This window comes from Equus quagga, chromosome 11 (genome assembly GCF_021613505.1).
Source record: "Equus quagga isolate Etosha38 chromosome 11, UCLA_HA_Equagga_1.0, whole genome shotgun sequence".
In the NCBI taxonomy this organism is placed as follows: Eukaryota; Metazoa; Chordata; class Mammalia; order Perissodactyla; family Equidae; genus Equus; species Equus quagga.
In genome coordinates this window covers 56,832,536-56,859,466 of record NC_060277.1, presented here as the reverse complement: position 1 = coordinate 56,859,466, position 26,931 = coordinate 56,832,536, and the positions used below count along the sequence as shown (strand labels likewise).

Here is a 26,931-nt window from a genome sequence, read left to right as displayed (position 1 = left end):
AAGCGGACATAAAAATGCTTTGTCATCATTGCCCTCATAGCTAATTCTCACACAGTGCTTACATGTACAGGGCCCTGTTCTAAGAAGCAGTCTACATATTTTAACTTATTTTATAGATGAGGCACTCGAGGCACAGAGAGGTTAGGCCACTTGTCCAAAGTCACACAGTTTGTAAGGGGCCAGAGGCACTATAATAAGTAAATAATGTGAGGTCTGATATTATTATTATAATTCATGGCTGTGACATCAGGCCTAGGATTTGCAAGCTTCAGACTCAGTTCCTGGAGGCAGCTTTGGCCAGAGTGGGAAGGCCCAGGACGGAGCACTGTGTTATGGTTAGGTGTGACCCTTGTGGCAGGTGCTGGGGCAGAAGTCACTCTCTCAGGCGCTGGGATTTCAAGTCCCATATTTCCTGGGTGCCCTCCATGTGTGGCGATCAAGAGACGTGCCTTCTTCCTTGTCACATTTTAATCCCCAGAGTAGCTGTGCAAGGCACACGGGAGCATCTCCATTTTACAGACAGCACAATCAAGGCCTGGAGGCAAACGCAGTTTCTTGGTGAGCAGCAACATCTGAACCCGGCCCATCTGGCTCCAAGTCTGCTCCTCAGGGCAAGGATCCTGGGCACAAGCACGAATGGTGGCCATCAGAGCTCCCCCGGAGAATTCTGGGAAATGCAAGGACTCCAGGAGAGCTTGTTTTGTCCTGTGTACTGTCTTTGGAGCCCCTGATCCACTGCCTCTAGGCCTCCAACTTCACTCCAGCTCAGTCTGAGTCTCCTTCCTGGCCACAGGAGCTGGGTGGACCATTTTACAGACAGGGAAATTGAGGCCCATTGAGGGGCAGGGACTTCCCAAGGCTCAGAATCCCACCTCCTGGTGCCTATGGGCTCCCCTCACAGACCACATGGCCCTTTTATCCACCCTCACACATACCCAACCCACCCATCCATCCATCTGTCCATCCACCCTTCCATCCATCCATCCACTCATCCATCCTCACACCCACCCACCCATCCATCCATCCACTCATCCATCCATCCACCCATCCACAACTCCCTCTAAGAAGTAGTTACTAAATGCCTACTGTGTGCCACACAAGTGCTAGCGACTGAGCAGCCGGAGACAGTCATGGACTTCAGCACCTCTTGGAGAAGGCAGATAAGTGCTGAAGCACATGGAAGGACCCTAAATCATGCCTGAATGGGAACAGGGGATCAGAGGGGACTTCCCAGAGGAAAGCCCCCTCGCCCGAGACCTGACAGATGTGCAGGAGTTAGTGAGGGAATGAGGAAAGGCCTCCGGAAGGCAGGAGAGAGTGAGAGAGAGGGTCATGAAAATGTGGCCATGGCTCGCAAGCTGAACATGAGGGCAGGAGATGAGAACTGGGCAGGGTCTACATGGTCTGAGGCATCGTGGGCTGGTGGTGAAGATCATGGGCTTTGTGCTGAGGGCAACGAAGAGCCATTGAGGGTAAGCAAGGGAGTGACACTATCAGACACGAGTTATGAAGTCCCCAGTGCTGAGTGACGGAGAATGAACTGGTGAAGAGGGTGCGAGTGGAAGCCAGGAGGCCAGTGAGGAGGAGGCTGGGATGGTTTCTGAGAGCAATGAGGGCAGACAGACAAAGTGGTGGTAGAGGGGTGGCAAGGAGGGGTGAGATTCTAGAAATGCCAGCAACAGAGCGAGCATCGGCAGGACTCAACAGCCAATTCTAAACACCGGTGGGAGAGGAGGGAGATGACCCTCAGGGTTCCTCCAGAGCCCAGGCTCCCAACTATGAGGCAAAACCACCCTCCAGGGGCAGAGGTGCTGCTTCTGCCCACTCCCTTCAGACCCGCCTCTCCTAAGCCTTCGGGATACACCCACCAACGTGAGCCTTGCCCAGGCTCCTGGGCAGGGTCAGTGCCCTAGATGGCAGATCCCGTGTCTGCAGCCCAGCGAGGGCAAGGGGGCCACACAGCACAGTGGCTTGGAGCCTAACCTGCAGTCCACATCTCCAGCCTCCTCTCCCACCCACAAGCCTGCCGCGGCCTCCTCTCTCCTTGTCTCGCTGTGAGGACAGTGTGACATCTGGGCCTGCGAGGCGGTGGCCTCCCTCTGCTCTCTGATCACTGCTGTCTGGGTGTGGGTGGGACACAGCTCACAGCACCGGGATGAAAGGCTGGGCTGGGGACGTGGAAGGGAGTGAGATTCCCAGGGGAAAGGGTGGCTCTGCACACCAGCCCCTACAGGCCAGCTTTGATGTCAGAACCCCAGCGGCTCCTGGGGCTCTTGCCCCTCGCTGGGAAACAAAGGCGGAGGGCGGGCCATGGAAACGTGCAAACATCAGCCGGGAAGCCTGCAAGCGGCCGACCCTGCCGTTTCTTATGCTGCGCTCCCTCTTTATTCCTGTCTCCTCCTTTTTAGGCAAACACATCCCTCTGACTGGATGGGCCAGCAGGTCCACTCAACCCTCCCACCCAGCCCAGGCTCCTTTGTCACTTCCCCTCCCACCCTCAGAGCCACTACTGGTAAGATTTCTGTCTCCCAAACAAGTCGTGTTTAGAGATCACCCACTTGTTCTCTCTCATGGGGCTCAAAAGAACAGCTTTGATGGATGTGAGCCAGCCAGGGGTTCCTGGGCCACATGTTTGTCGAATGAATGAGTGAGTGCATGCATGGATGGATGGATGGATGGATGAAATTCCAGGCTCTACCAAAGCTAATGCTGTTTTTGTTAGCCTGAGTGAAGTATGATTTCCCTAAGGCTTTTGAGAACATGGCAGATAATGCCTGGGGATCCCGTGGTTCCCCTCTGCAGCCACCCTTCATGATGCCCGGGCTGGGAAACTCAGAGGGGCACAGGGAAGGGGCCCTGGGCTCCTGCCTCCCCATGCCGGGTCATCCCAGGGCCTCCAAAGCTCCCCCAGAAGCCCCCTTTCCTGACCCCTGGACCCCTTGGGGCTCCCAGAGACACCCGGGAATCCCGCTGACCTGTAAGTGTCCCCTGGGAGCCTCTCGTTGGGGGCCAGAAGGGCGTGTGAGGAGGGAGGGGTGCGTGCCTGTCGAGTCCGCCCCGCTGCTTTGCAGAGCCGGCGAGAGCAGGGCGTTTGTCATCTGCTGAGGACAGTGGGGATGGTTTAAGGTGAAATTTAAGCCCATTAGTGCTTGGCTAATGACATCAGCAGCAACAGCAAAAATGAAGATGGCAGGGTGTGTGAGCGCCCATAAATTGTCAGGGCTGGCGCTGCCTCCGTCCTTGGGCCTGGCTCCCCGGCCCCTCCGTCAACCTGGGCCCTGAGTCCCCCCACCCTACTCACACACTGACCCCTGCATTGCTGGCAGGCCCTGCCCCTGCCCCAAGCACGCAGTGCAGGCCCGGCCCCCAGGGTCAGCATGTGGCTGGGGCCTCAGCTGGGGCGTGAGAAAAGAATCGGCCAGGGAACCCAAGCGTGGAGGCAGCATCTTCTTAATCTCCCTCCTTTTATAACTTCTGTCTTTTTTATGCACACACAAGGATCCTGGCCCAGCCGCCGGCATCGCTTCCCGGGCTGAGCCGTCTCCCTGCAGCTAATGCCTGACAGCTCTGTTTATGTCTCCCCATAATTCTCCAGTTTTATGTTTTTTTTTCGGGGCCATTAAGCTCCCAGCCACAAGCTCCTTCCCCTGGCCCTGCCTGCCTTTGTCCTTGAGGCCCGCCAGCCCTCCCGCCCCTGGAGAGACCGGCTGCCTCCCTCAGCAGGTGGACGAGGACCTCGGTGGCAGGCCTCGCTCAGGATGGCCCTGTGGGTGGGGACTTAGTCCTCAGGCCCTCCTGTCACCAACTCCCTAGTCCTCCCATCACCTCCCATCACAGGTCTTGTCCCGCCTGTCCCCAGGGGAGGCACCTGTCCACACCAGGGTCCTGGAAGACCTAGCAAAGCGCTCTGGCTCTGGGCCACGCCTGCCTCCCCAGTGTCACAGTTCCTCAATCCCATCCTTTGGCCTCTCTTCCTGGGTGACCTTTTCTCCTCCCAGAGCCCCAGCTACCTCCTTAGGGCAAAGCCACCCCATCTTCCCTCACCCCAACCCCTCTCTACAGCTCCAGAGCCCCAGATCCAGCACATCCACGGCGTCCTGAGGCCCCTCCACTCCACAGACCTTGCCCTCTGCCCCAGTCCTCCTGCGGCCTGTCTGTGAAGAGGCCCCCAAGTCCTCAGGGCCCCCCACCCAAGGTCTCCTCAGCAGACCCCGCCTTCTCGTCCTCATAGCCACAGCCCAGAATCTGGACCACTGGGAATTCTATGACACCTCCAAGCTGGGTTTCCCAGTTCCTAGCTCTGCTCCATGTGGGCTCTCACAAGCTCTGCTCTTGCTATAAAGCCCTCATGGCTCCCCGTTACTTTCAGCTACTCGAGTCCCCACCGTCAGTGTGGCGCTCAGACCTCTCCAGCCCCGGCGCCTGGGGAGAGCTGGCCCCCAGTGCCCCTGCGCTCTTCAGCCTCAGATCAGACCTCAGCCGTCCCAGCAGGGGCTGTCCCAGCACCAGACCCACTCACACCTGCCAGGGTGCCCCCATCTCTGCAGGTCGAAATCCAAGGGAGCAGGGGCCCCCCCAGAGGGCCTTTCCTGATTTCCTCAGCCAGAGCAATTCTCCCCTTCCCTCTGGATCCCACAATCCCCTTTGATGACTCCTATGGCTGTGGAGCCCCTTGTCTCCACTGAACAGCACGTGGCTGCCTTCTGCATGCCAGGGCAGATCAGTGTGTCTCTCAGAACCTCGGTTCCCCCACCCTGTAGAACACAGCAATCGGCCCTGGTGCTGCGGCGGGGCTGGGGTGGGCCACACGAGGAGGTCACCCCGCAAAGGCCGACACGGGACGTTTAAAGGCAGAGTCTCTCCTTGACTCCCTTTTCCTTCTTGGGACACCCCCCTGCCCACCCCAACTCTGCAGCCCAGCGCCTCCCGCCCCAGGGGTGACCCAGGCAGCCAGGAGGCCATGGGTTTCCCGCTAATACACCGGCCCCTCCCCGAGAGACCTGTGTGCCTCATGAAGGCACAGGAGTCCTTCCTTCTCTGTCTTTCTCTAATGTCCTCTTTTTCTTTCTGCTGAGCTGTCTTTGTCAGCCAGAGATCCCTGACCCCTGCCCTGGATGCCCGTTCCCTGCACAGGCGGGCGGCCCAAGGCCCACCTATCCTGTGGATGCTGCTCTGGCCACCCCGCTGCCCTTCGCTACAGCCTCCTCTGCCTGCCAAGCCCCTGGCACTGTCACCCTGGACTCCTGGACACCGTGTGGCCTGGTCCCCCCTCGACTCCTCTCCACCCCGGTGGAGGAGTGCTGGGGGACATCCAGGCCTGCCTCCCCAAAGACTCAGGCAGGGAAACAGACAAGCCCAGCATCCGGATGCCGGGCCTGCTGCCCCCTCCTCCTCTTCACGGGAGCTCGGCGGCCCGGGCGCTGGGCTCAGTTTCAATCGATTCCAACCTGAGGCGTCCTGCGTCTCCCCAGTGTGTCTAGCCGCAGCTCGCCAAGGCCCCTCACTCTGCCCTGCCCCCCCGCCTGGCATTCCACCCAGACGACTTCCTGTCCTTGGCAGGTTTCGCCACTGCACTGGCAGCCCCTGGCGTGACAGCTGGAGCACAGCTCGGCGCCTGCCTCCGCGTGTGCCCCGGGCACCACACCTGACCTCATGGGGCAGTGTTCGTCCTGGCCTTGCCTCTACGTCACAAATAGCTCTTGAGCACAGACAACACGTGGGGTGCCAGCTAGGCGATCCTATGGACTGTTGCAAGGAATCCTATTGCTAAGAGCAGGGCAAGCTTCATAATATGCGGGGCCCAGTGCAAAATGAAAATGCAGGGCCCCTGCTCAAAAAGTATTAATCTCAAGACAGTGACAACAGAGCGTTAGACAAAGCGCAGGGTATTTCTGAGTGCGGGCCTGTAGCTGCACAGGTCCCAGGCACACGAAGCCGGCCCTGGCTAGAAGAAGGTCACCGGACAGCTGCCACACGCTGGCAGTGTTCCCTAGGTCCCAGGCACTCTGCTGAATGCTGCAGGAAGATCACAACTGAATCCACAGGCACACCTGAGAGGTCACATAACAATAATCACAACAGTACCAAGAGCTCCTATTTACTGAGTACTTACTGTGCGCTAAGGGCTTTGCACAAATTAAGTCAACAAATGACCACAGCTACCCAACTCCACAGCTTATGAGATGCAGGTTCAGAGAGGCGATGGAATTCGCCCAGGATCACGCAGTGGGAAAGTGCTAGAGGCAAGAGTGAGCCCAGGCTGCCCCAACTCCAGAAGCTGGCTCCCAACTGAACCACATGCTCAATGGGAATGCCAGCCCTGTGCCCACCCTGCTACCAACATCACTGGGCTCTCCCCGAGGATCGAAGCCAGAACAAAAGCCCGCTGCTTCAGGAAAAACTCTGGGACCCCTGATGTTGGCTCTGAGTGGAGCCTGAGAGATCACCCTCATCTTCTCCCCGTAGACATGCAAAAACTGAGCTCAGGGAGAGTGACCAACTCCTGCAAGACCACACAGCACAGCAGGACCCCCAGATCTCAGCCCCCAACAGCCCTGCTTCCAAAAACCCTTTTCTGCCCCTGGGCAAATGCTCAGGATCTGACACATAATGAAAAAGGCAGGCTGCAAAATCGGATGTTCAACGTGATCCCAATTTTGTTAAACAAACTGGGTAGAAAAGCATAAAAATGCTAACATCGCTGTCTTCTCATCAGAGGGGCCAGAGGTGACTTCTATTTTCTTCTTTATACTCTTTGGTATTTTCTCTATCTTCTGAGTTTTTAGACTGAATGGGAAATGGGAGTTGGTGGAACCGAGTTCTGGACCACAGAGAGTCACCGTGGACACCAAGCCAGGAAGTGACACACTCCTCAAGACACAGAGCACGGCAGACTGGTTTGGGGTCTTTGCTGGTCTGGCCCTCTCTTCTCTTCATGGTTGAGGGTTCAGAAGGCTCCTCAGGACTTGGGGGCCCTGAGGTCATCCCTGGGACGTCCCTGCCTGGCTCTTGGGGGGAAATCTGAGTACTCTGGACGGTGTGGGCCCCAGGGAGAGGCTGTGTGGGCTTCCAGGAGCTGGGAGTCCTGGCGTCACCCTGGCTGCTTAGGAGGCAGGTCCCAGTGTATGCTGGTGTCCAGTGGCAGTGCTGTCCTCCTGCCTGGACCACCACTCTGGCCCCCACCTCCCTCTGGCCTCCCCACCTCCCTGAAGCCTCCCTCAAATTCACACCACCCCACCCTTTCCTGCTCACAGCCTGTCAGATCCCCATGGGCCCCAAGACCCATAAGACAGATTCTTGCCCCTCCCTCTCACCTGGCCTGACACCCTTTCTGGCCTCATCCCAATGCCCTCACTGTTCTCTGGCCTCTCAGAGACCATGGCTCGTTCCTTGGATGTTCCTCTCTCCACACCTTGGAAGTCTTGCACCCACCCCACCCAGAGCAGGTGGCTGTGATCTCCCCCCATCTCCCTGCCATGTTGTGCTGCTGTGTGGTGATCAGAACTGTGGCAAACTGGGCCTGTCTGCTTGTCCCTTACTCCCGGCAACCCCCCTGGGATCATCCACGTCCCTGGTGCGCAGGCGTAGGGCAGCACCCAGGGAATCCATCTGTCCCCTGTGCCCCTTGGAAGTGGGCCTGGGCTAAGGGCCCCTGCACACCCCGTGCTGATGCTGGGCCTTCCACAGACAGCTCTGAGCCATCTCCTGCCCAGAGAGTCCCCTGATCTCTGGCCTGAGAAGAGCTGACAGCTCCTTAATAAAAGGGGGCCACAGACAGGCCTTGAGTGACACTGCGCCGGGCCGAGAGGAGGCGGCTCGCATCAAAGCCTCATTTCTCTTCTTCCTGTTAGGCACTGAAGCGATTTACATAAAGAGCCCCACATGTGTCTGCAACAAAGCTGTGTTTCTTCTCATGACTGGCCAGCATCCCCCTCAGCTTCCCCAGACGCCCCCCATCGGCACCTGGCTCCATTCCAGGAGTCAGGGCATCAGGGACCACTCTGTGCCTGGGCCACCCAGACACGGGGCCAGGACAGGCCAGCCAAAAGAACAACCATGCCACATATTTATTAAAACAAAAATGGAGACTGACCACCCCTTAAGGGCTTGGGGGGTCAGGACAAGCATCCAACCAGACGGTCTAAGGATCTCAGAGGAGCCTCATTCGGGCCTCACACAAATAAAGGGGTTTCGGCAGTACCAGGTCTGGCTGCACACGGTGGCTTCAGGTGCACCCTGTGTAGAGTCACCTGTGAGACAGCCCCAATGAGCAAGTCACCTGTTCAGCATCGCAGACCGGATGGTCTCCCCAGCAGTGAGGCCCAGGTTCACAGCCGCCCGCAGCAGTGCCAGTGCCCCCCGCCTCCTCCACTCGGTGCTTGTGAACAAGGGGCTGGCCACGCGTAGAGGCCGGTGGGCTCCAGCTGAAGCTCCCAAACAGTCCTGGTCTTCCAACGGCCGAAGACTGGAGCCCCCTGCTCTCCTGGCTTCATTTTGGGCAAAGAATTACCCTCTCTTGACCCTTCCATTAAGAAACGCCATCTTGAGAGGTAAGAGGGCAAGTCTTCCCACTCACCACCTTGGCCCTTTGTCCTGGATGCCCAGGAGCGGGGAAGAGAGCGAGGCTCAACCCGCCTGGCCGCCCAGATTCCCCTCTGCTGCCTCAGCGGATGGCCTGTCTTCCCAGGTGTCAGACGGGTGAGGGGCCTGACCGGATGACTTAGGGGGCGCTCTTTACACATGCTCCTGGCAGACGTGAGTTCTGTGTATTATGATGCATGTGATAATGACTGTTCCTGCTCGCGTACTAGAACGTGCTGTGTCACCGTGTGACTCATGCAGCAAGGCCTACGTGTTACCATTTGGGCTGAACCAACAGCCCCCATGTGTCTGGGCCTTGCCTTATGGGATTCGGGGGCTAGTGATCATACGAGATTCTCATCTTCCAGGTCCCGTAGAAGATAAGACCGCACTGGGGTCATTTCTGGATTCTGAGGCTGAGGGGGCCAAGAGCCTGGCGTGCCCCAGGTCCCTCTTCCTTCTCCTGGCATGGGTCCCTGCCTTGGTCTCCCCCTCATGTCCAGGGGAGCCTTCTTATATCCCACGAGGCCATGGCAATTCCACTTCCACACATATAGCCAATGGGAATGCTATATACTGGCACCAAACCATGTGTTCCAGAATGTTCATGGCAGGTTTATTCATAAGATCCTCTTAAACTACCCAAATGTTCGTCAAATGTAGAAGGGACAAGCCAACTGTGGTATATGCACACAATGGAATACCACACAGCTATGAAAAATAACAAATGGCCATTTGTTGCTGGCAAATGCATGCAGCACTGGCGAGTGTCAGAAATGGCACACTGCGTAAAAGAAGCTGGACAAATGAGATGGTGTGTGGAGGAAATTTAAAAGCAGACAAATGGATCCTGGGTGGGTGATGCCTGGTAGGGGCACAAGGACCTTTGGGCTTGTGATGTTTTTTCTCCCGATCTGAGTGCTTGTCATACATTAGCCCACTGAGTCTGTAGCAATTCACAGGCTGTTCACTTAGGATCTGCGCCCTTCTCTGCACGCAAGTCAATACAAAGTTACAAAGGAGGGGCCAGCCCGGTGGGATAGTGGTTAAGGTGGTGCACTCTGTTTCGGCGGCCTGGGGTTCACAGGTTCGGATCTCAGGTGTGGACCTAGCACCACTCATCAAGCGCTGTGGCAGCATCCCACATAAAATAGAGGAAGATTGGCACAGATGTGAGCTCAGGAACAATCTTCCTCACAAAAAAAAGTTACAAAGTAAAACAAACAAGACTTCAGCCTCCTCTGCTCAATGCCTCCCCAGGCCTCAGGGTGCAGTGTAGAACCCGCCCTGGCCTGGGTGGTCAACGGGCTCCCACCCACAGATAGTTCCTTCTCACTTCTGCCAATGGTAGCGTGCCGGTCCCCACCCCCAGGACGTCCGGATGGCCCTGTGGCCCGCTTTGGTCAATGAAATTCGAGTGGAAGTGACAGGTCCTGCTTTGGGAAGGAGCTCCAGGGGCGCATAAACCTCCCTCTTTTCCTCACGACACGCAAGCTCCCAGAGGCTGTGGTTCCACCTGCTTGGGCCCCTGAGTGGCACAGTGAGTGCTTCCACTGTCCAGTCACAGACACCATGAGGGGTAAACACTGTTTTATGGTGCTCATCTTTGGGGGATGCTCGTCATGAAGCACACCCACCCTGTCCTGACTAGTACACCAGGCAACCAAGGCTGTTTGTGGCCTGGTTCCTGATAAACTCTGGCTTCGTGAAATAGAAACCCGGCCGTGAGCCCCGTGGACTCCAGGCTGCAGACACAGTGGGGCCTCAGCTGTTCAGGCACACCCAGCCCTTTCATGTCACGGGCCTTTCCTGGGCCTTTGTGCCCCAGCCTGGCATACCTCTCCCTACCCAGCTCCCTCTGCTGGACCCCCACGGGCCCAGCTCAAACCCCTCCTCCTGCTGCTGTGAGCGGCTCCCCGAGGGCAGGCAGCTGTCAGTGGGCAATCGTTACTTCCCACAGAAATGGGCAAAGAGTGGAGTAAAGACGCAGGCTTGACCTCCAGCTCCTCAGGAGGGACTTCAAAGGCCACCCTGCCCTTGATCACAAAGCCAGGCGCAGCCCGGGAGGCCGTGGACACCCCAGCGGTCTCTAGGAGCCCTCCTGGCAGTCTCCAGGGCCTGGCGCCGCCTCCCGCAGCACTGCAGGTCGCCGTGCTCAGAGAATGCGGCTTGTCTCACCCTACCCGCCTCCTCATGCTGGCTGCCCCCCGCCCAAGGGCCTCCTACTGACTGGGGAAAGTTGGGGGATGCAAGGAAGGATCTGGGGGTGCTTGAGGCAAACAGCGCCACTGACTAAACTGTTTCAGACAACACAGCTGGAACCCCGGGGAAAGAACACTGCTTCCTTTAGCAAGGCCTCCGACTGAGGCTGTGTGATAAACGATCCTGGCTCAGCTCTGGCCTCAGATTCACAGCTACAAATGCTGCTGTGGGACCTCCCAGAGCTGCAGGGCTCAGAGTGGCCAGTTACCAGGTGGGCCCAGGGCGGCCTTGCTGCAGCAGGTTTCTAGTCCTAATGAGAGGAGAGGGCTGAACTGGGGCAGTGTGGACAGGAGTCTGAGGGCACATCAAGCAGCAAAATGGCCACTGAAGGATAGGCCCCCTGTCCAAGGGCTCTTGGTTACACTGAGTTACCTCCACTTGCCCCTCCCCCCAAGTCCCCCACCACAGAGCAGGAGTGGGCAGGAGCAGACCCCTGGCCAGTCACAGCTCGGAGGGCTCTGAGCAAGCACCTTGCCTTCCTCTGCGTTGCCACGGGAGAACTCAGCAGCTCAGAGAGGGTGAGTGACTTGCTCAGGGTCACACAGGAAGCTAGTGCTGGGGGTATGACCTTGCCCTCAGGTCAGATTGAACCCCTCAGCTCAGCCTTCACTGTCCTATGTGAGGGGCGCTCCTCTCCAGCTTCATCTCTCACTCTTCTCCCCACATGTTCTCCAGCCACACTGGCTCCCTCAGGGTCCTGGTACACACTGGGCCCTGACCCTGAGGTCCCTGTACATGCCATTCCTTCTGCCTGCACCACCTTCTCATTGTCCAAAAGCTGCCTCCTCCTGGAGATCCTCCCTGACCTAAGGGAGTCCCCCCACCCCCACAGCTCTTACTACTCTCTGAAATTACCTCCTTCATCTATTTGCTAACTGGCTTCTCGTCTGTCTACCCCAAGGACGGTAAGCTCCATGAGGGCAGGGTCCCGTCTGTCCTGGTGGGGCACATGGCAGGCACACGCCTGCTGAATGGGTGTGGGTAATGCACTCGCAGGCCTGAGCTGGGTGAAGGGCTCGGGCTGGGGGTGAGGCCTGTGGCTGTTACCAGTTCAGGCCCTCCTCCCCCTCAGGAATTCCCAATTCACCCCACAGGCCCAGGGACCCTGGGAGTCCCCCTCCCCCCCCCCACACCTGCCGGCCCACCTCCTGTGCCCTCTCCACTTCTGCCCTTCCCTCATTCCTCAGGCTCCCCGTCTTTCTCTCACCCAACTTTGCTCTGTGCTCAGACTCCTCCTGGCCTCCGTCACCCATGAGACAATATGCCTGCCTCCCGGGCCTGGCATTCAGGGGTGACCACCAGCCAACTTCCCAGCTCCCAAACCTCATGCCCCAGCAACAGTAAACCAAGACGAGCTATCTGCACCTACCAGCCAGCCTGCACCCCTCAATGTTCACACACACCAGGCATGATCCTGGGGTGTGCCTCCCACTCCTTGTTCACCTGGCTGGACGCTAGCAGGCCTTTTAACCTCAGCTCAGGACCACCTCCTCAGCTCTCACTGTGACTTTCCAACCGACGGCCTGTCCTGGCTTCCCTCCCTGCCCCGTCCACCTGTCCTGGCTTCTCTCCCCATCCACCGTGGCATCAGTCACTTGGTCCGTCAGGATCTGCAGCTGTCTGTCTCCCAGTGAGCCTGCAGCTTCTGGTCCCATCCCGGTGCCCCAGCACCTGCCAAACAGGTGCTCAGAGAAAGCAAGTGATGTGGGCTGGTGAATGGACTGGTGCTGTGCGATTCCAGAGGCTGACGTGGTAGCTGGACACGAGCCAGGGACCTAAGAGACTGGTGAGGAATCTGCCACCCCCATTTCCCTGGACACTAGAAAAAAAATAACAACGGCAGCTTTCGTCTGTTTACTAGCACCAATCACTATGTGGAGGCAATTCACATATGGATCCCCTCTTCCAATCCTCATGATGACACCAGTGTTGTTATTATCCTCAATGTAGAGATGAAGATGCTGAGCACAGAGAGGACAAGGAACTAGTGCAAGGTCACACAGCCAGAAAGTGGAGAAGTTGGGTCTGTCTGAGTCCAAAACATATGTCCTTCAGCTGTGATGAGTGACTGTCACCAGGGCATGCAGTTCCAGGAGGCTCTGGGGGCTCTGGCAAGGGGGCAGTCCGTCAGGTGTCCCTCCTGAGCTCCCCTACTGCCATCCATCTGCAGCCACACCTTGTTGCCAAACTGCCCCCTTCCATTGGTCAATCCCCAAATTCTGGGAGGTTGGGGATTCTCCCAGGAGACTTTCTCAGTCTAGCCCTGGGTGGCCAGGGCCATCCAGGGTGGGCACAGCAGGCCACCATTTGACAATGAAGAAGTCAAGGTTCAAAGAGGTTAAGCGGGGGCCGGCTCCGTGGCTGAGTGGTTAAGTTTGTGTGCTCTGCTTCAGCAGCCCGGGGTTCGCTGGTTTGGATCCTGGGTGCAGACCCACACACCACTCATCAAGCCATGCTGTGGCAGCGTCCCACACAGAAGAACTAGAAGGACCTACAACTAGAATACACAACCATGTACTGAGGCTTTGTGGACAAAGAAAAAAAAAGAGGGTGATTGGCAACAGATGTCAGCTCAGGGCCAGTCTTAAAAAAAATAAAAAAGAAGTTAAGGGCTTTGCCCCAGGTCACACAGCTGGATTCCAACTCTGGCTGCGGCTCTGAGAAGCTGTGCAGCTTCTGGGTGGGGGCTGGGGGCCCACCTTAGTAGAAGACTCTGGGAGTAGGCACTGGGTTGCAGGTGCCCCTCTCCAAGGCAGGGGAACCCAGGGCCAGGGCACCAACTGAGCTGACATCAACCCCCAGCATCCAGGAACATCCAGAAGGCCAAGAGACACTGGAGTGAGCCAAACTTTTGGGTACAGTCCCAGGGACTTTGGTCCTGATTCCAAACCTACTCTGGCTCTCTGTCTCCTAAGGCTTCGCTCAGGGTCACTGGCCCCTCACTGTCTACTTTTCCACTATCATAGTGCCGCGCATACACTCACATGTCCTGGGCGCTTGTCTGTCTCCCATGAAGCCTGGCAGCACTGTGGGGGGCGGAGCCGTGTCTGGGTCCCCAGCCCTGCACACACAGGCTCTGACCAGGGGGAGCCCTTAGCAGACGTCTGTTAGATGACTGAACGTTATGTGTTGCTTCCTTTCTATAATGTTTCATGGCCCTCCTCCTCCAAGAAGCTTTCCCTGGCACCCTACCCTCTCCACCCTGATCATTTAGAGCCCCCAGCAAGCAGAGAGCTCATCCCAAGACTTGATTTAGCCCCAGATCCAAATCACAGCATCCTTGTGGGCTCCACCCAACTTCTGGTCACTCACCTTTGGGGATGGAGTGCTCACTTCTTTCTACAACTCTTCACTCAGCACCTGCTGAGAGCCAGACTCTGTGCTGGGTGCTGTGTGCACCATCAGCACAGCTATGCTTTTGCCACGAAAACAAGCCCTGGACATTCTAGGTCAGCCGGGTCTCCTCCAGGCAGCTCTGCTCTTGGCAAACTTCACCCTGGATATGTGGAGACATGGGAAACTATTCCCAATGTGCTGAGTGAGAAAAGCAGGTCACCAAAGGGATGCAGAAAGAAGAGGACGCCATTTCTGTTTCAAAAAAGATCACCGTGCCTGGCTCGGGAGCAAATGGGCCCAATGTGACCCGGCATTGGTGGGTGGTGAGATCCCAGGGGAGCCTCATTTTCTTGGGACTTCTGTTCATTTGCTGAATTTTCTACAATGAACATATATTATTCACCACTAGGAGAGAAAGTCTACCAATTGACACCTCCACTTGGCTGGGCTGAAGTCTGGGTCCCGGTTTGTGTCCTGCTTTCTGGAGTGGCAGAGCAAGCGAAACTCCCATGGGAAGGGGCCCACAGGCCCCCTACCCAGGAGTCTCTGCTTCTCCAGGTGATCAATCACCCAGAGCCTTGCTCAGACCCTTGCGGCCCAGGAGCAGTGGCTTCACGCCCTGCCCACATTGCTGTCCCCTCATGGGGTCTGTACTGGTCTGCCCCCCTCAATGTGATGGCAAGTTCCCCGGGGCCGGGACAACGGGCCCAACATGGGGCTGGGCAAACAGCAAGTGCTTATAACAAGAACTCACGCAGAAAGTGGCCAGCCCCTCCTGCTTCCCATCTGGGCAAGCGTTCTCACCTCTCCAGGCCAAAGAGAGTGCTAATAACAGCATCTGCAGATGTTAGCCATCCTCCCACCCCAAGGTCCCTAAACAGTGGAACCAAAGAGATGAGATCTATGACGCTTCTGCAATCCCAAATCCAACTCTGTTCCTCCCCACTTTAAAACCTTCCGTGGTTCCCCAGGGTCTCGAACTAAAACCCCCTGAGCTTTGCACCAAGGTCTTGCACCCTCTGACCCCTGTTCCCTCCTCCAGGTCCCCTCCCCTATCAAAACAGGTCAGATTATAACCCACATGCCAACAGGGCTACTTCATGCCCCTGGGCCTTTGCACATGCTAGTCCCTCTGTCCAGAACAGGTAGACCCACCCCTATTCATCCTTCAAAACCCTGCCCAGGTGCCTGTGAAGATGACTTCCTGATCCTTTCCCCTCCCCAGACCCCGTTATCTGCCTTCCCCTTCTTGAGTCTGCTCCTTGTACACACATTGATTATCGCACTCAATGCAATTAGGGGTTGATGCGTCTGTCTCCTACCAAACCGGACGCGACAGGGACTGGGCCTCTGTCTTTGTTTTAGGTCCCTGGTGCCCAGATCCTGCCTGCAGACGAACAGGCACTCGGGAGCGTCTAGCTGACAGGTGGGGGAGTCGGTAAACAACATCTGCCTGGCCCTTCACAGTTTACGAAGCCTTTTCCCGTCCTCCATCCCGTCCTCCATCTCACCGGGGCGGCAGGGAGGGGAGGCTCCCAGGTCCCATCCCTGACCACGGGCACGGCCTCCCGAGGACTGGGACCCTTCTCCCAGCCAGGCAGGAGCTGAGCTTGCAGGCGCCTCCAGCAGGGCTCACCAAGAGCAGCTTGGACCCCCTTCAGCAGGAAGCCAACCGTTTCCCCTGCCAAAGGCTCCCTCCCACCTACCCCCCGGAGACCCACCCCTAGGGAGAGGCTGGCAGGTACCCAGTTGGTGGCCCGGCTGGGTACAGGCTCAGGACGGCCGCCATCCCGCCCGGAGCTGTGGGATGCGGTGGGCTGGCGCGGCGGCTCCGCCAGCGAGTCTTGGTAACAGTTGCTATGTAAAACGCTCGGAGGGGGAATTTACTGTCAGCGTTAATAATAGATGAAGGTTTCAGAATTTTTGATGCCTTACGTTCTAAGTCGTTTGATTTATAATGTCTCTGGAAAGGGAGAGATGAGGGTGGGGGTAAGGGAGGAGGCGCAGAGGCACAAGCTTGGAGCTCATCCCCCTGCCACCTTTCACAGCTGGGAAACTGAAGCCCAAGGGGAGATGCGCCAGAGCCATGTGACTCCAGAATGCCAGGACCTGAGGGGACTTCAGACGCCCGAAGCTGCCCTCATCCACAGGAGGAGAAACCAAGTCCTGGCCCCTCCCGCCCTGCGCCGGGGGCTGTTTTGACGGATTACTGCTTCTCCTTTTAGCGCGAGCAGGTGTATCTCAAGTAGTCTCCGGAAGCGGCACTGACGGCGCCTGTGGCGGGGGCCAAGGGCTGATTACAGCACCATGGAGGCAAGATGCAGGTCCCCACTTCCCTCTGCTTAGCAGCAAGAGGCAGCTGCTGTGAGTCGATGGAGAGCAGGCGGTGTGGGGCAGGAAGCAGCCCCTGAGAAAGCCACCGAGCCCATGGGGCTGGAGGAGGAGCAGGGGCAAAGTGTGGGGGTGCCCTGGGCGCCGGGTGCCCACGAGAGAGAGCTTCCTGTGCCAGACCCCACGGTAGCCATATAGTCTTCCTCCACACGCCTGGACACATGCCACCCAGCCCCGTAGGCCAGGCTGCTCCCCTGTGGAGGTGGCTCCCAGTGGAGCTGCCTTCAGGCAGTGGCTTCCCCTTGGACTTTCCATTTCCACCACCCCCTGAGCCTTTGCCCATGCTGGGCTTTTCACCTGGAATTCTCTCCTGCCTCCTCCAACCCACCTTGGCCTCTCACACCAGGCTAGGAAATCTTTCTGATTCTGCAGCCAGATGGGCTCTCTCCTCCCTGGAACCCCAAGACTCCAGTCTTTGGGCGAGAGAAACTGGGCACCCCAACACTCAGACCACATCCCCTCACCTTGACAGCTCTGTCCCCAAAAGTCACATCCTCTCCCATTCTCGAATGGGGATGTGTCTGGATGCAGGGTCCTCTGGCCTCATTCCTCAGGCCCTGAAAACATCCAGGAGCGCAGATGAGCCCTGCTCCAAGCCTGTGGGAGAACCCTGCTCCTCCCTGGGCCCCCAACTGCCCCTACAGATTTAAGGCACAGCTGACACAGGGCCATGGCGCCCAGCGTTCAGCACGGGCCCCGTGTGGACCCACAGCAGCCATGGGGCCAGCAGGAGAGTGACCCCCTGCCAACATCCTCTGGGGGCTGCACATGAGGGCCCACAAACTTTGAAAGTCTGTGCGCAGGCTGTTAATAACAACAACGATAGCTGTGACCAGAACACCATTCTCACGGGGGGCCCATCGCCCCCACTTAACAGGCCAGAAGACCAGGCCAGGGACAGCACCTCCCCCGAGAGGCCTGCTCTGCCACCTCCACAGGATCTCTGCCCAGCCCCCGCCCACTTCATCACCGACTGCCAACTCGCTGGGCCAGTGCCCCCGCTCAAGCATCAGCCTCACAAACAAGGACTGCTGTCTGTCCGGATAACCGCCGAGCCTCAGGATGGCGGGTACAGGGCAGGCACTCAAGCATTTGTTGACAGCTGAATGGATACAGGAACGAGGAAGTGAGCCCTGCCTGGTGGGTGTGCGCAGGTCCTTCCCAAGCCCTCCCCCGAACCAGGGCCAGCTGGGGTCACAGGGTCAGCAGTGGGTACAAGGACATGGGCAGCACCCTGGGCTCACCTCCCTCCCACCTCACCTCCGTCACTCATTCCCTCGTGCTGGGCACTAAGAGTCCCAGGCCACAGAGCGCCCTCAGATGGGGACCCCAGAGCTCCCATCCCAAGGGAATCTGGGATACACAGACCCACCAGTAGGCCCTCGAATAACCACCCATGCCAAGTCAGAAGGCGGCTGGGTGTGTGGGACTCACACAAGGATGGGGGCGTTGAGGGCTACACAGATGGACGGGGCCCTCCTGCTTCCCTGGGGCCTAGAGAGCCCCTGCCTGTGCTGACAGGGCTGCTGCCACTCTGCGTCGAGGCAGAGGCCTCCCCTGGGGGGTAAGGCTTCCCGCCTGCCTGGGAGAGAAGTACTGCCTTGCCAGACCCCACCCTACCTCCTGTTGAGTTCCTCCAGGAGGTCAGGTCCTGCAGGAAGATGGGCATCGCCCATTCACTCATTCATTCAGCAAACACTCTCTAAGGCCTCCTCTGAGCCAGGCTCTGGGGGGACATCCTGGGGCCACTGAGTATCAGATGTGGTCCACCACCACTGATGATCTGCACAAGAAGGTGTGCCGCAGGCCTTCGGGCTTTACTCAGAGAGCCATCTGAGGGACAGGGCTGGGAGGGAGCCTGGCCAGGCTCAGGCTAGCAAGGAGCAGGGAAGGAGGGAGCAGGGCAATGCTCCCATTCCAGGTCAGGGAAGCACCCGTTGGTGGGGACTCTGACTGATGGCACCGAGATTACTGCTGGGGCAGGGCGTGAACGCACCATGGACCCCTGATCTTTTCAGGGCCCTCAGTCCCCAGAGGGTAGGGGTCCCTGAAGAGGCTGTGGCCAGCCTGCAGGGGGAAGAACACAGCTCCTTCGAGGGTCTGAGGTCTCCGGCAGAGAGACCTCACTGTGGAGAGCTCTGCCTCCATGTCTGGCGGCCTCTGCCCTACCAGAACTGCACTGTCTGGCCCCTGCTGCCCTTCAGCCAAGCTGAGCCGGGATGAGAGTCAGTGAGGGTGGCCGCTGGGGCCTTGGCAAACAGGAAGTGCCAACTCACCCTTCAAGTTGGCTCCCGTGCCCAACACTCCCCTCGGTCTCTGCGTCCGTGCCTGGGCCCACGCCTCTCCTTGCTGCTCCAGCCCTCCTGCTCTCAGCGACCCCACTTGCCAGGTCTTTGCCTGTGGTGGTCTAGGAGCAAAGCCACCGGGAGCCTAGAGCCCACTTAATCAGCCGCTCCTCACTCATTCACTCGACACAGCTGTCGCTTACACTACGCGCGTGCCAGGCCCTGTGTCTAGGGCTCACAGTCCAGCACCGGGATGCTGCCAGGCTGCTGGGGAGACGGTGCCTCAACAGGCCCGCCAAACCAGGGGGGCAGCCCTGTGACAGGAAAGCCCGGGCCATGCAAGCCCAGAGCAGGCCTCTGAGCAGCCCACAGGTCAGGGGAGGCTTCCAGGGGACGGTGCCACCCACGCAGGCCCGCCGCACCCTCCTACCCCTCCTTGGCTTCCTCCCTGCCCCACGCCAAAGCTTTTGCTCATCAAGTCTCCCCAGACAGGTGGGCCTTCTCCACTCCAAATTACCAGCCCTCTCAGAGCCTCAGTGTTCCTGTTCTATAAAATGGACCCAACAAATCACTCACAATAAATATATCGACTGGATAAATATTCATAGAGTAGCTGCTCCCCTCCCCACTCTTCATCTCCCCACTCTCTGCTGAGAGACAGGCCCAGCTGCCTCGAACATCTCCTATCCCAAGTGAGACCTGTGGGCAGCACCCCCAACCACTGCCCAATAAAAGCCCAGGACCCTGGGAGCACGAGGAACCAAGCGTTAGCAGGTGAGGGCTGCTGGGTCATTCGTCACAGCTTTAATAACGGAGTTTATGGAAGGTCAGCTAGTCAGTGACTGCGCATGATTTCTGTAACTTCACTAGTGCCGTCACGGGAGGAGGAGGGCGAGTGAAGGCGCGGCTGGGAGTGTGCCACATGATGCCTTTATAAACAAGAGGAAAAGATGCCCCAGAGGCCAGTCTGTGCAGCCTGGCCAATGGAGCGCAGGCGGCACTCCTGCCAGGAGCCCTTGTGCAGCGGACCACCTACACAACTACACACTTTGGCTCTAGGTTCAGGTGAGTGTCCGCATGGAGGCCTTTCCCCACACGGGTCTCCCTGCCTTTCAGACGGCTCAGCCCAGGAGTGAGGACTTCCTGAAATCAAATGCCAAGTGTGTGTGCCCAAGCACGTTTTCTGAAGAGGGCGCAGAGCGTCTTTCCAGTTTCCAAGGGTACAGAGTCCCTGTAGTCTAGACTCAGATCTGGGCCCAGGGTCTGGGAAGCAGTGTGCTAAAGGGGTCTTGCCAGAGCCTGGAAGGAGTTCGGGTGTGTTCAGGGACACAAACATTTGTCATTCCATTTCTCAAAAATTAGACTTCAGATTCCGAGCATCAAAACCACACAGGCTTGAAAAAGGCAGATTCCTGGGTGCCACCCCTTTAGATGTGTGATCTGGGGGTGGCCTGAGCCCTGGAATTTGCCCCTGGTACAAACTCTGGAGTGGCTTATAAACCTGCCAAGGCTCCCAAAGCTCTGATTCAGTATGGTCACTAGCTTCTCGATCTGCTGCATTTTTCTTTCTGGTGTTGGTGGGGAACAATGTGTGTACCCCTAAGCCCATCAAAGCCTGAGGAGGGGCACCGTGCATAACTGTGAAAGTGATTCCATGACTGTAGCTCCCGTTTTGTTGCGGGAATGCTGGAGGGGTTGGGCCGTGGAGGTTTGTTGCACCACGCTGACGAGCCAGGGGAGAGCACAGTGAGCACTCCCCCGTGGGGCATTGGATGGCTCCCGCTCCAGGGTCTCCGGCCCCAGCACGTGCTGAGCAGCCCTCACCAGCCCCTTTCTGTATCATATCTGCGTCCCGAGGCAGGGCCAGCCCCAGGGCTCCCCATCTGGCCAGCACAGTGGGCCATTCACCAAGGGCACACATCAAACCAGGCTCCTGTGGCCTGGGGTCCAGGCCAGACACTCACCCCATGCCTGGCCTTGGACACAAGCTCTTCTGTGTCTGGGAGTGAAGGGGCATCTGTCTCCCTTTCTCCCATGTCCCAATGCCCAGCACTGGGCCTGCCAAGGAGGCCTTGAGGGCAGCTGCATGAATGGATTCATTCAACAATACAAATTGAGCACCTACTGTGTGCCAGGCCACAGGCAGGGCCCCACCCTGATGGCACTCAGTCTGTGTGGGAGGAGGACACAAAAATAAAGGTACAATTGCAATGGAGACAAGTGCTAAGCGGTCTGTGTGGAAAGCTTCCAGTGGAGGGGTGAAGAATCGCCAGGAAAGAGACTCGGAGCATCCAGGAACAGAGAACGACGTGCAACGGCCCTGTGGTGGGAAGGAGTGGGAGAGGTCAGCGTGTTAAGCACAGCAGTCGGCCCCTGGGGACAAGTCAGCCCCTAGGACAGGGGCGGATCACCAAGTGTGGGTGCAGGCTAGGGGCACTGGTGCGGCTGAGCCTCTCACTGTCAGACCTCAGGGACCAGGGAGAGCTGCAAGCCGAGCCTGGGTCTCAAGGCGTCCTTTTCTGGGGCTGCCCCCACATGCACCCACCCCCGCTGGCCTGCCCTGGAAGGCCCGGCCCTCTCCGCCCCACCACTGGCCTGTTAGTCGTGGCTGCCACCATGCCGTCCCCCGATCCTGGCAAGGCCAATGAGGGCACGACTCCCTGCTGCGCCCTGAGACTCAGCCTCTGTGAAGCAGGGTCCCCTACTGCCCAGGGCTGAATTCGCTCATCAATTCAACATTTATTGAGCGCCTAGTATGTTCAGGAGCTAGAGATCCACCACTGATTGAGACAGATTAAAAATGAAGTCCTGCCTTCAGGTGGCTTACATGTGGCCGGGAGGAAGGGAGGCAGCCAACAGGCAAACACATACATAAGTAAGTTGTACAGGACGTTACAGGGTGACTAAGTGCTTCTGGGAAATGCAAAATGGAGTAAGGAGAATAGGGAACGTGCAGGACATGGTTTATAGTTTTAAACAGGGTGATCTGGTAGGCCTCATCAAGAAGCGACACTTGAGGGAACACTAAAGGGAAGTGGGAGTCAGCTATGTGACTGTCTTCAGCAAGAGCCCTGGAGTCAGCGGGAACAGCCAGTGCAAAGCCCTGAGGCATCTGTGCATGAAGGAGAGCAAGGAGGTCACTGTCTGTAGCTCAGTGAACAAGAGGAGGAGAGGAAAGGAGGCCAGAGAGGTGAAAGCAGAAAGATCCAGGGCCCCTTTGGGGCCTCAGCAGGTGCTCAGCCCCGTCGACATCTGCTTCTTTCCCTCCTCTCTCCTCTTCCTCCTCTCAGGCCTCCTTTCCTCCTCCACAGACTAGGAGACATTCCTTCTTTTTTTTCTCCCCAAGGCCCCACTACACAGTTGTGTATTCTAGTTGTAAGTCCTTCTACTTCTTCTATGTGAGCTGCCGCCACAGCATGGCCTGATAAGCGGCGCACAGGCGTGCTCCCAGGATCCAAACCGGCAAACCCTGGACATGGAAGCCAGCACGTGAACTTAACCACTACGCCACCTGCCGGCCCCAGACATTCCCTCTTCATCGTATGTTGGAAGGACCTGGGCCACTACTCTGGGCAAAAGACTCAGCTTTAGGGGCTGGGGTAGACAGGAGCCAGGAAGCCAGGGTCCCTCAGCCTTCGCACAGCTGTTTCCTCTGTGGAGCATGCCCTTCCCACCTCTCAGGCTGACAGACTCCTGCCTTAGCCTTCAAGGCCCAATGAAATCTCACCTCCTCCAGGAAGCCTGAGCCACCTGGCTTGGTGAGGCATGAGCTACCCTCCATCCTACACAGACCTCATCATAGCATTGACCAAGACCGCTGCAGCTTTCCTGCTGGGGGTGTTTGATGAAATGAGATGAGATGAGAGGCGGGGGCAGCTGCTAAGTGGCAGAAAGGCCAGCAGGAGAGCACCTGTCAATCATAAGGGGTCGGGAAGACAATACCTAGAGTCAGCAGCCAATGTCAGGAGCCACGTATGCGCATCCCCCCATGTAGGTGGGTGAGTCCCGCCTCATCCCACCACTCATAGGTGCCTGGCTCAGGCCTAGAGCTGGTGAGGCAGAAAGGGACAGAAGCCCTCCAAACACAGACAGCTGAAACGATGGGGTGCTGAACCCTCCGAGAGAGGCCCCACCCCAGGGGGGACCCTCATAAAAACCAGGAAAAAGGGAGGCTATCAACTGCAGTGCAGCCTGCATACGGTTCACTTCTTCTAGACACTGGCCTGTCGACCTAAAGGCCTGCAGTGTCTGGTGTGTGAGTCTCGGCTGGACACTGGTGGTGTGTTTCTAGGTGACTTGAAGGAAGCCAGCAGGGCAGCACCTGACAACACGGGCCCTCTAGTCACCTCTGGCCCGGAACAGATCATGTTCGCCTCAGCCTCCTCATTCGTGAATGGGGTTAATAATAACATCCGCCTTGCAGAGTGGTTGTGAAAAGTGAATGTGCCAACGTGAGAAGAGTACTTAGAACCATGGTAAAGACTCGCTGGAAGCTGGCCCTGGGGACTACAGTGACCTGGTTGGGAGCCTTTGGAGTCAACAAAACCTGTGTCATCGCCTTGGAGCCATAGCTGGACTACACTTCCCAGCCTCCCTTGCAATTGGGCCGGTCACATGACTGGGTTCTAGCCAATGGGATGTGAGTGGCAGTGATACGGCCCCTTCCAGGCAGGAGGATCATGCCCAGACACAGGGGAAGGCAGAACCACATCACTGCATGGAGGAAACCGTCCACCAACCAGAAACTCACTACCCTCACGAGTAAAGAATAAGCTTCTCGAATTGTTAGGGTTTGTCTGTTACTGCAGCTGGCCTTATCCTAACTGGCAGAGATTCACTCACTTGCTTGGGCTCCAAATGCCCCATGCTGGGGGCTAGGGACACTAAGGGTGTGAGTTCTGCCCTTGTGGAGCTTACAGTATGGCGAGAAAGGCATCCTTAGTAAATAAATACTAAGGGCAGGGTACTGGGGCTCCTCTCAGAGGAGATCTAAATGAGAGAAGAGGGAGGGGAGGGCTCCAGGCAGAGCAGCAGTACAGGTCCCGCAGTGTGAGGAAACAGGGTCCACTTCCCAGAACCAACGGGGGGAAGATGAGGTGAACGTGGTGGGTCTGCATCTCTGTCGCCTTTCTGAGCCTCGGTTTGTTGTCTTGAAAATGGAGGTGACACTAATAACACTCTCTCATAGGGCATCTCTGGATCTCAGAGGAGAAAACACCACTTGCAAAGTGCTCCTGGAGGATGCTGGTTCACCCCCAACGTTACCGAGAGTGGGCAGACGAGCCTCTGCCTCAGGCCTCTGAGGTGTGCGGGAGGACGGAGGATGCCGCTCAGGTGAGCAGGCCGTCTTGGGGGGCCAGGAGGCGGGCGCAGGGAGGGAGAGCTGCTGCTACTGAGGCTCCTGCGAGGCAGGCTAAATATCAAGGATCATCTGGAGCCGGGAGAGCTATTAGGCAGCAGCGGAAGTGCTGGCTCTCTGGGGAGGCAGGCAGGACTGTCCCTGGAGGCGGCTCAGCGAGCTGGTGCTGAGAGCAGGAACTCTCTGCTGCCGGGCAGATGCTGGCCGCCATTCAATTTCTTTCTGGACAGGGACAGTTGAGATGGCACTGCAGGATTTGAGGAGAGGTCCAGGAGGCTCCCAGGGGCTGATGGGTTGGGCATTTCCCTGATGCTCGATGCCAGCCTGGCTGCTGTCTCCTGCGGTCAGGAGCAAGAAAAGATGCACCAGATCTGGGAGGTGTGCTTGCTGCGAGGTACCTAAAAGGGCACAGGCAGGCGGAGGGGTGCAGGCAGAGGAGGTCTGCCTAGAAGCTGGAGCCCCCAGTGACTTGCAGTGGGACTGTATCACTCCCTCCACTCACGTACCTGTGGTGGCTCCCTAGCTCTCTGCTGCCAGCGGAGACCCAAGCCCAACTCTGCTCACTCCAGCACCACAGATCTCCACGCCACAGCTGCTCCCACTGCCATGCTTTTGTATTCGCTATTTCTCCTGTCAGGTGTGCCAGATTCACCTCTCATCTCCTTACATCTTTTCTGCCATCTTTTAAGAACTGTTTTGGAGTTCTAATCCAGGCTGAGTGAGTTGGCCAAGCAATCTCTCCTCTGATCCCTAGCTTACTCACTTGAGAACATGCCGAAGCTACTTCCTACCTCACATGGTTGTTGATGAAAATTAAACACAACAATATATGTGAAAAGCGTCTAATGGTATTTGGCACAAAGTAGTTATTTAAAAGCAGACCTCTCCCACGGCCGCCCCAAAATAGCCAACCAACCTTCATGCAGCAGCACCTCCTCCAGGAAGGCTTCTCTGACCACACCCCCTGGTTTCCATTAGGTGCCTTCTGGTCGGTCCCTAGCTCCCTGGGCAACCCCTGGCATGACGCCACACAAGAGAGCAATGACTTCTGGGGCATCTGCCCCTATCCCCACTAGATTGTGAAGAATGAGAGCAGGGCGTTCCTGGTGGGTGCCAGGCCACATGGTCAGTGTTGGATGAGTAAGTACAGAAGGGGTGGATAGCACAGGCCCTGTGTCAGCCTCCTCATCTGTCCCAAGGGCTAAAAACAGCCTGCCTTGCTCCTGGGAGGTGAGAGGACAAGCAACTCAAATCCTCCTCCTCCCCCAGATTCTCTGCTCAGGACCAGCTTGCCAGGATGGTTCTCCGCCAGTGGCCCTCCAGCTCTTCCAGAGCAGTCCTGACCTCAGCCCAGGTCCCCCAGTCTCCTCCATGAGCTGTTACAAATGGCAGCTTCCAGGGGTGGGGACAGGCCCATTCCATCTTCCTCATCCTCCGCCAAGCCATGGGTCAGCCAGTGGCTAAGTGCCAAGTGGCCAGGCTGAGCTCAGGGCTGGCTGGAGAGGGGGTGATAAAACATCCCAGTTGACCCAGAGGCTTGGGAAGGCAATGTGTGGGGGTCCACAAGCTGTCTCCGTTTCTTCTAGACACCTCAGGGGTGCTGTGCATTTACCCTAAAGTGGCCACACTGACACAAGTCCAGCAGTGTCCCTGCTCTGGGCTGGAGAACTGTCAGCTCAAGGCCCCATGGGCTATCTTCCCACACAAAGCTCAGATAGGCAGTTACGGGTGTCTTTGATTAATAAGAAATGGGGCAATGAATTAATCATTTCGTAATAAATGCAGTTTGGCAGCTGTGTCTTTCCCAAACGGCTTGTGTGTGTGAGAAATAAGGAAGGGTCCCCAAAAACATACAGAGCACGCTAGGGGAGGCTATGCTTTTTGTCTCAGAAGCCCCTGTCCTTGGGGGGAGGCAGTGACAACCACAGGCATCTTGAGGGAGTGACGGGAGCATCTGACTAGGAGTCCACATCGGGACAGAGGCAGCAGGCTGGCCAAACGCAGCGGGCTGGGTGGAAACCAGGCAGAGAGTGGGGGTGGCGTGTCTTAAACCCCTCAGGACAGGGGCTCTGGGCTCAGCCCAGGTTCTCCACCTCCTGCCCAGCGCCAGAGACGGCCAGCGGCTCCCTGTCCTGGGTCTGCTGCCCGCCTCTCTCAAAGGAGAGGCGCGAACAGATGTTTCCTTGAATCAGAAAAATAACGTCGGCTCCCAGATGGGCTGCGGTGCGGAAGCGCGTCCTCTCCCTCCCTCCCTTTGTGATAAGGCCTTTCTTTCTGGAGAGCAGCTGAGCGTCAGAGGGTGGCGGGTGGGGGTAGTGGCAGCAGCGGGGCATCTGCCGGCTCCGTCACACCCACGTCCCTGAAGGAGGGCTTGGGGAACACAAAGGGCTCCGTCCGCTGCTCTTGCCAGCGCGGGTGACAGGTGCTGGTGGAGAGCATTCTGCCCGGCCAGCCTAACAGGGGCCGCCAGCAGGGCTCCCGGGGCCGCGAGCCGACGGGCCGAGAGGGAAGGCCCCGCGGGCCAGGCCACCCCACGCCCCGCCCCGCCCCTCGCGTCAGGAGCCGCGCTGCGTCCATTCCCGGCCCTCGCCCCAGGCCCCGCCCCCGCCCGTGTCCAACCGCCGCCGGGCCCGCCTCCCCTGGCCCCGCCCCGCCGTCCCCACCGCCGCCGGGCCCGCCTCCCCCGGCCCGGCCCCGCCCCGCCCGGCCGTCCCCACC

General features: G+C 57.9%; 1 protein-coding gene and 1 long non-coding RNA gene across 4 annotated transcripts in view; both read right to left on the bottom strand.

The window, feature by feature from the left end:
* Positions 1-26,931, bottom strand: part of RAI1 (retinoic acid induced 1) — a 118,609-nt gene that overhangs the window by 32,385 nt on the left and 59,293 nt on the right. The window lies entirely within an intron of this gene.
* On the bottom strand, positions 164-19,556 carry LOC124246745 (uncharacterized). Its single transcript, XR_006890579.1, has 3 exons — positions 18,846-19,556; positions 2,976-3,101; positions 164-535 (listed from the first exon to the last, which is right to left on the bottom strand). It is a non-coding gene; the product is annotated as an uncharacterized LOC124246745 (long non-coding RNA).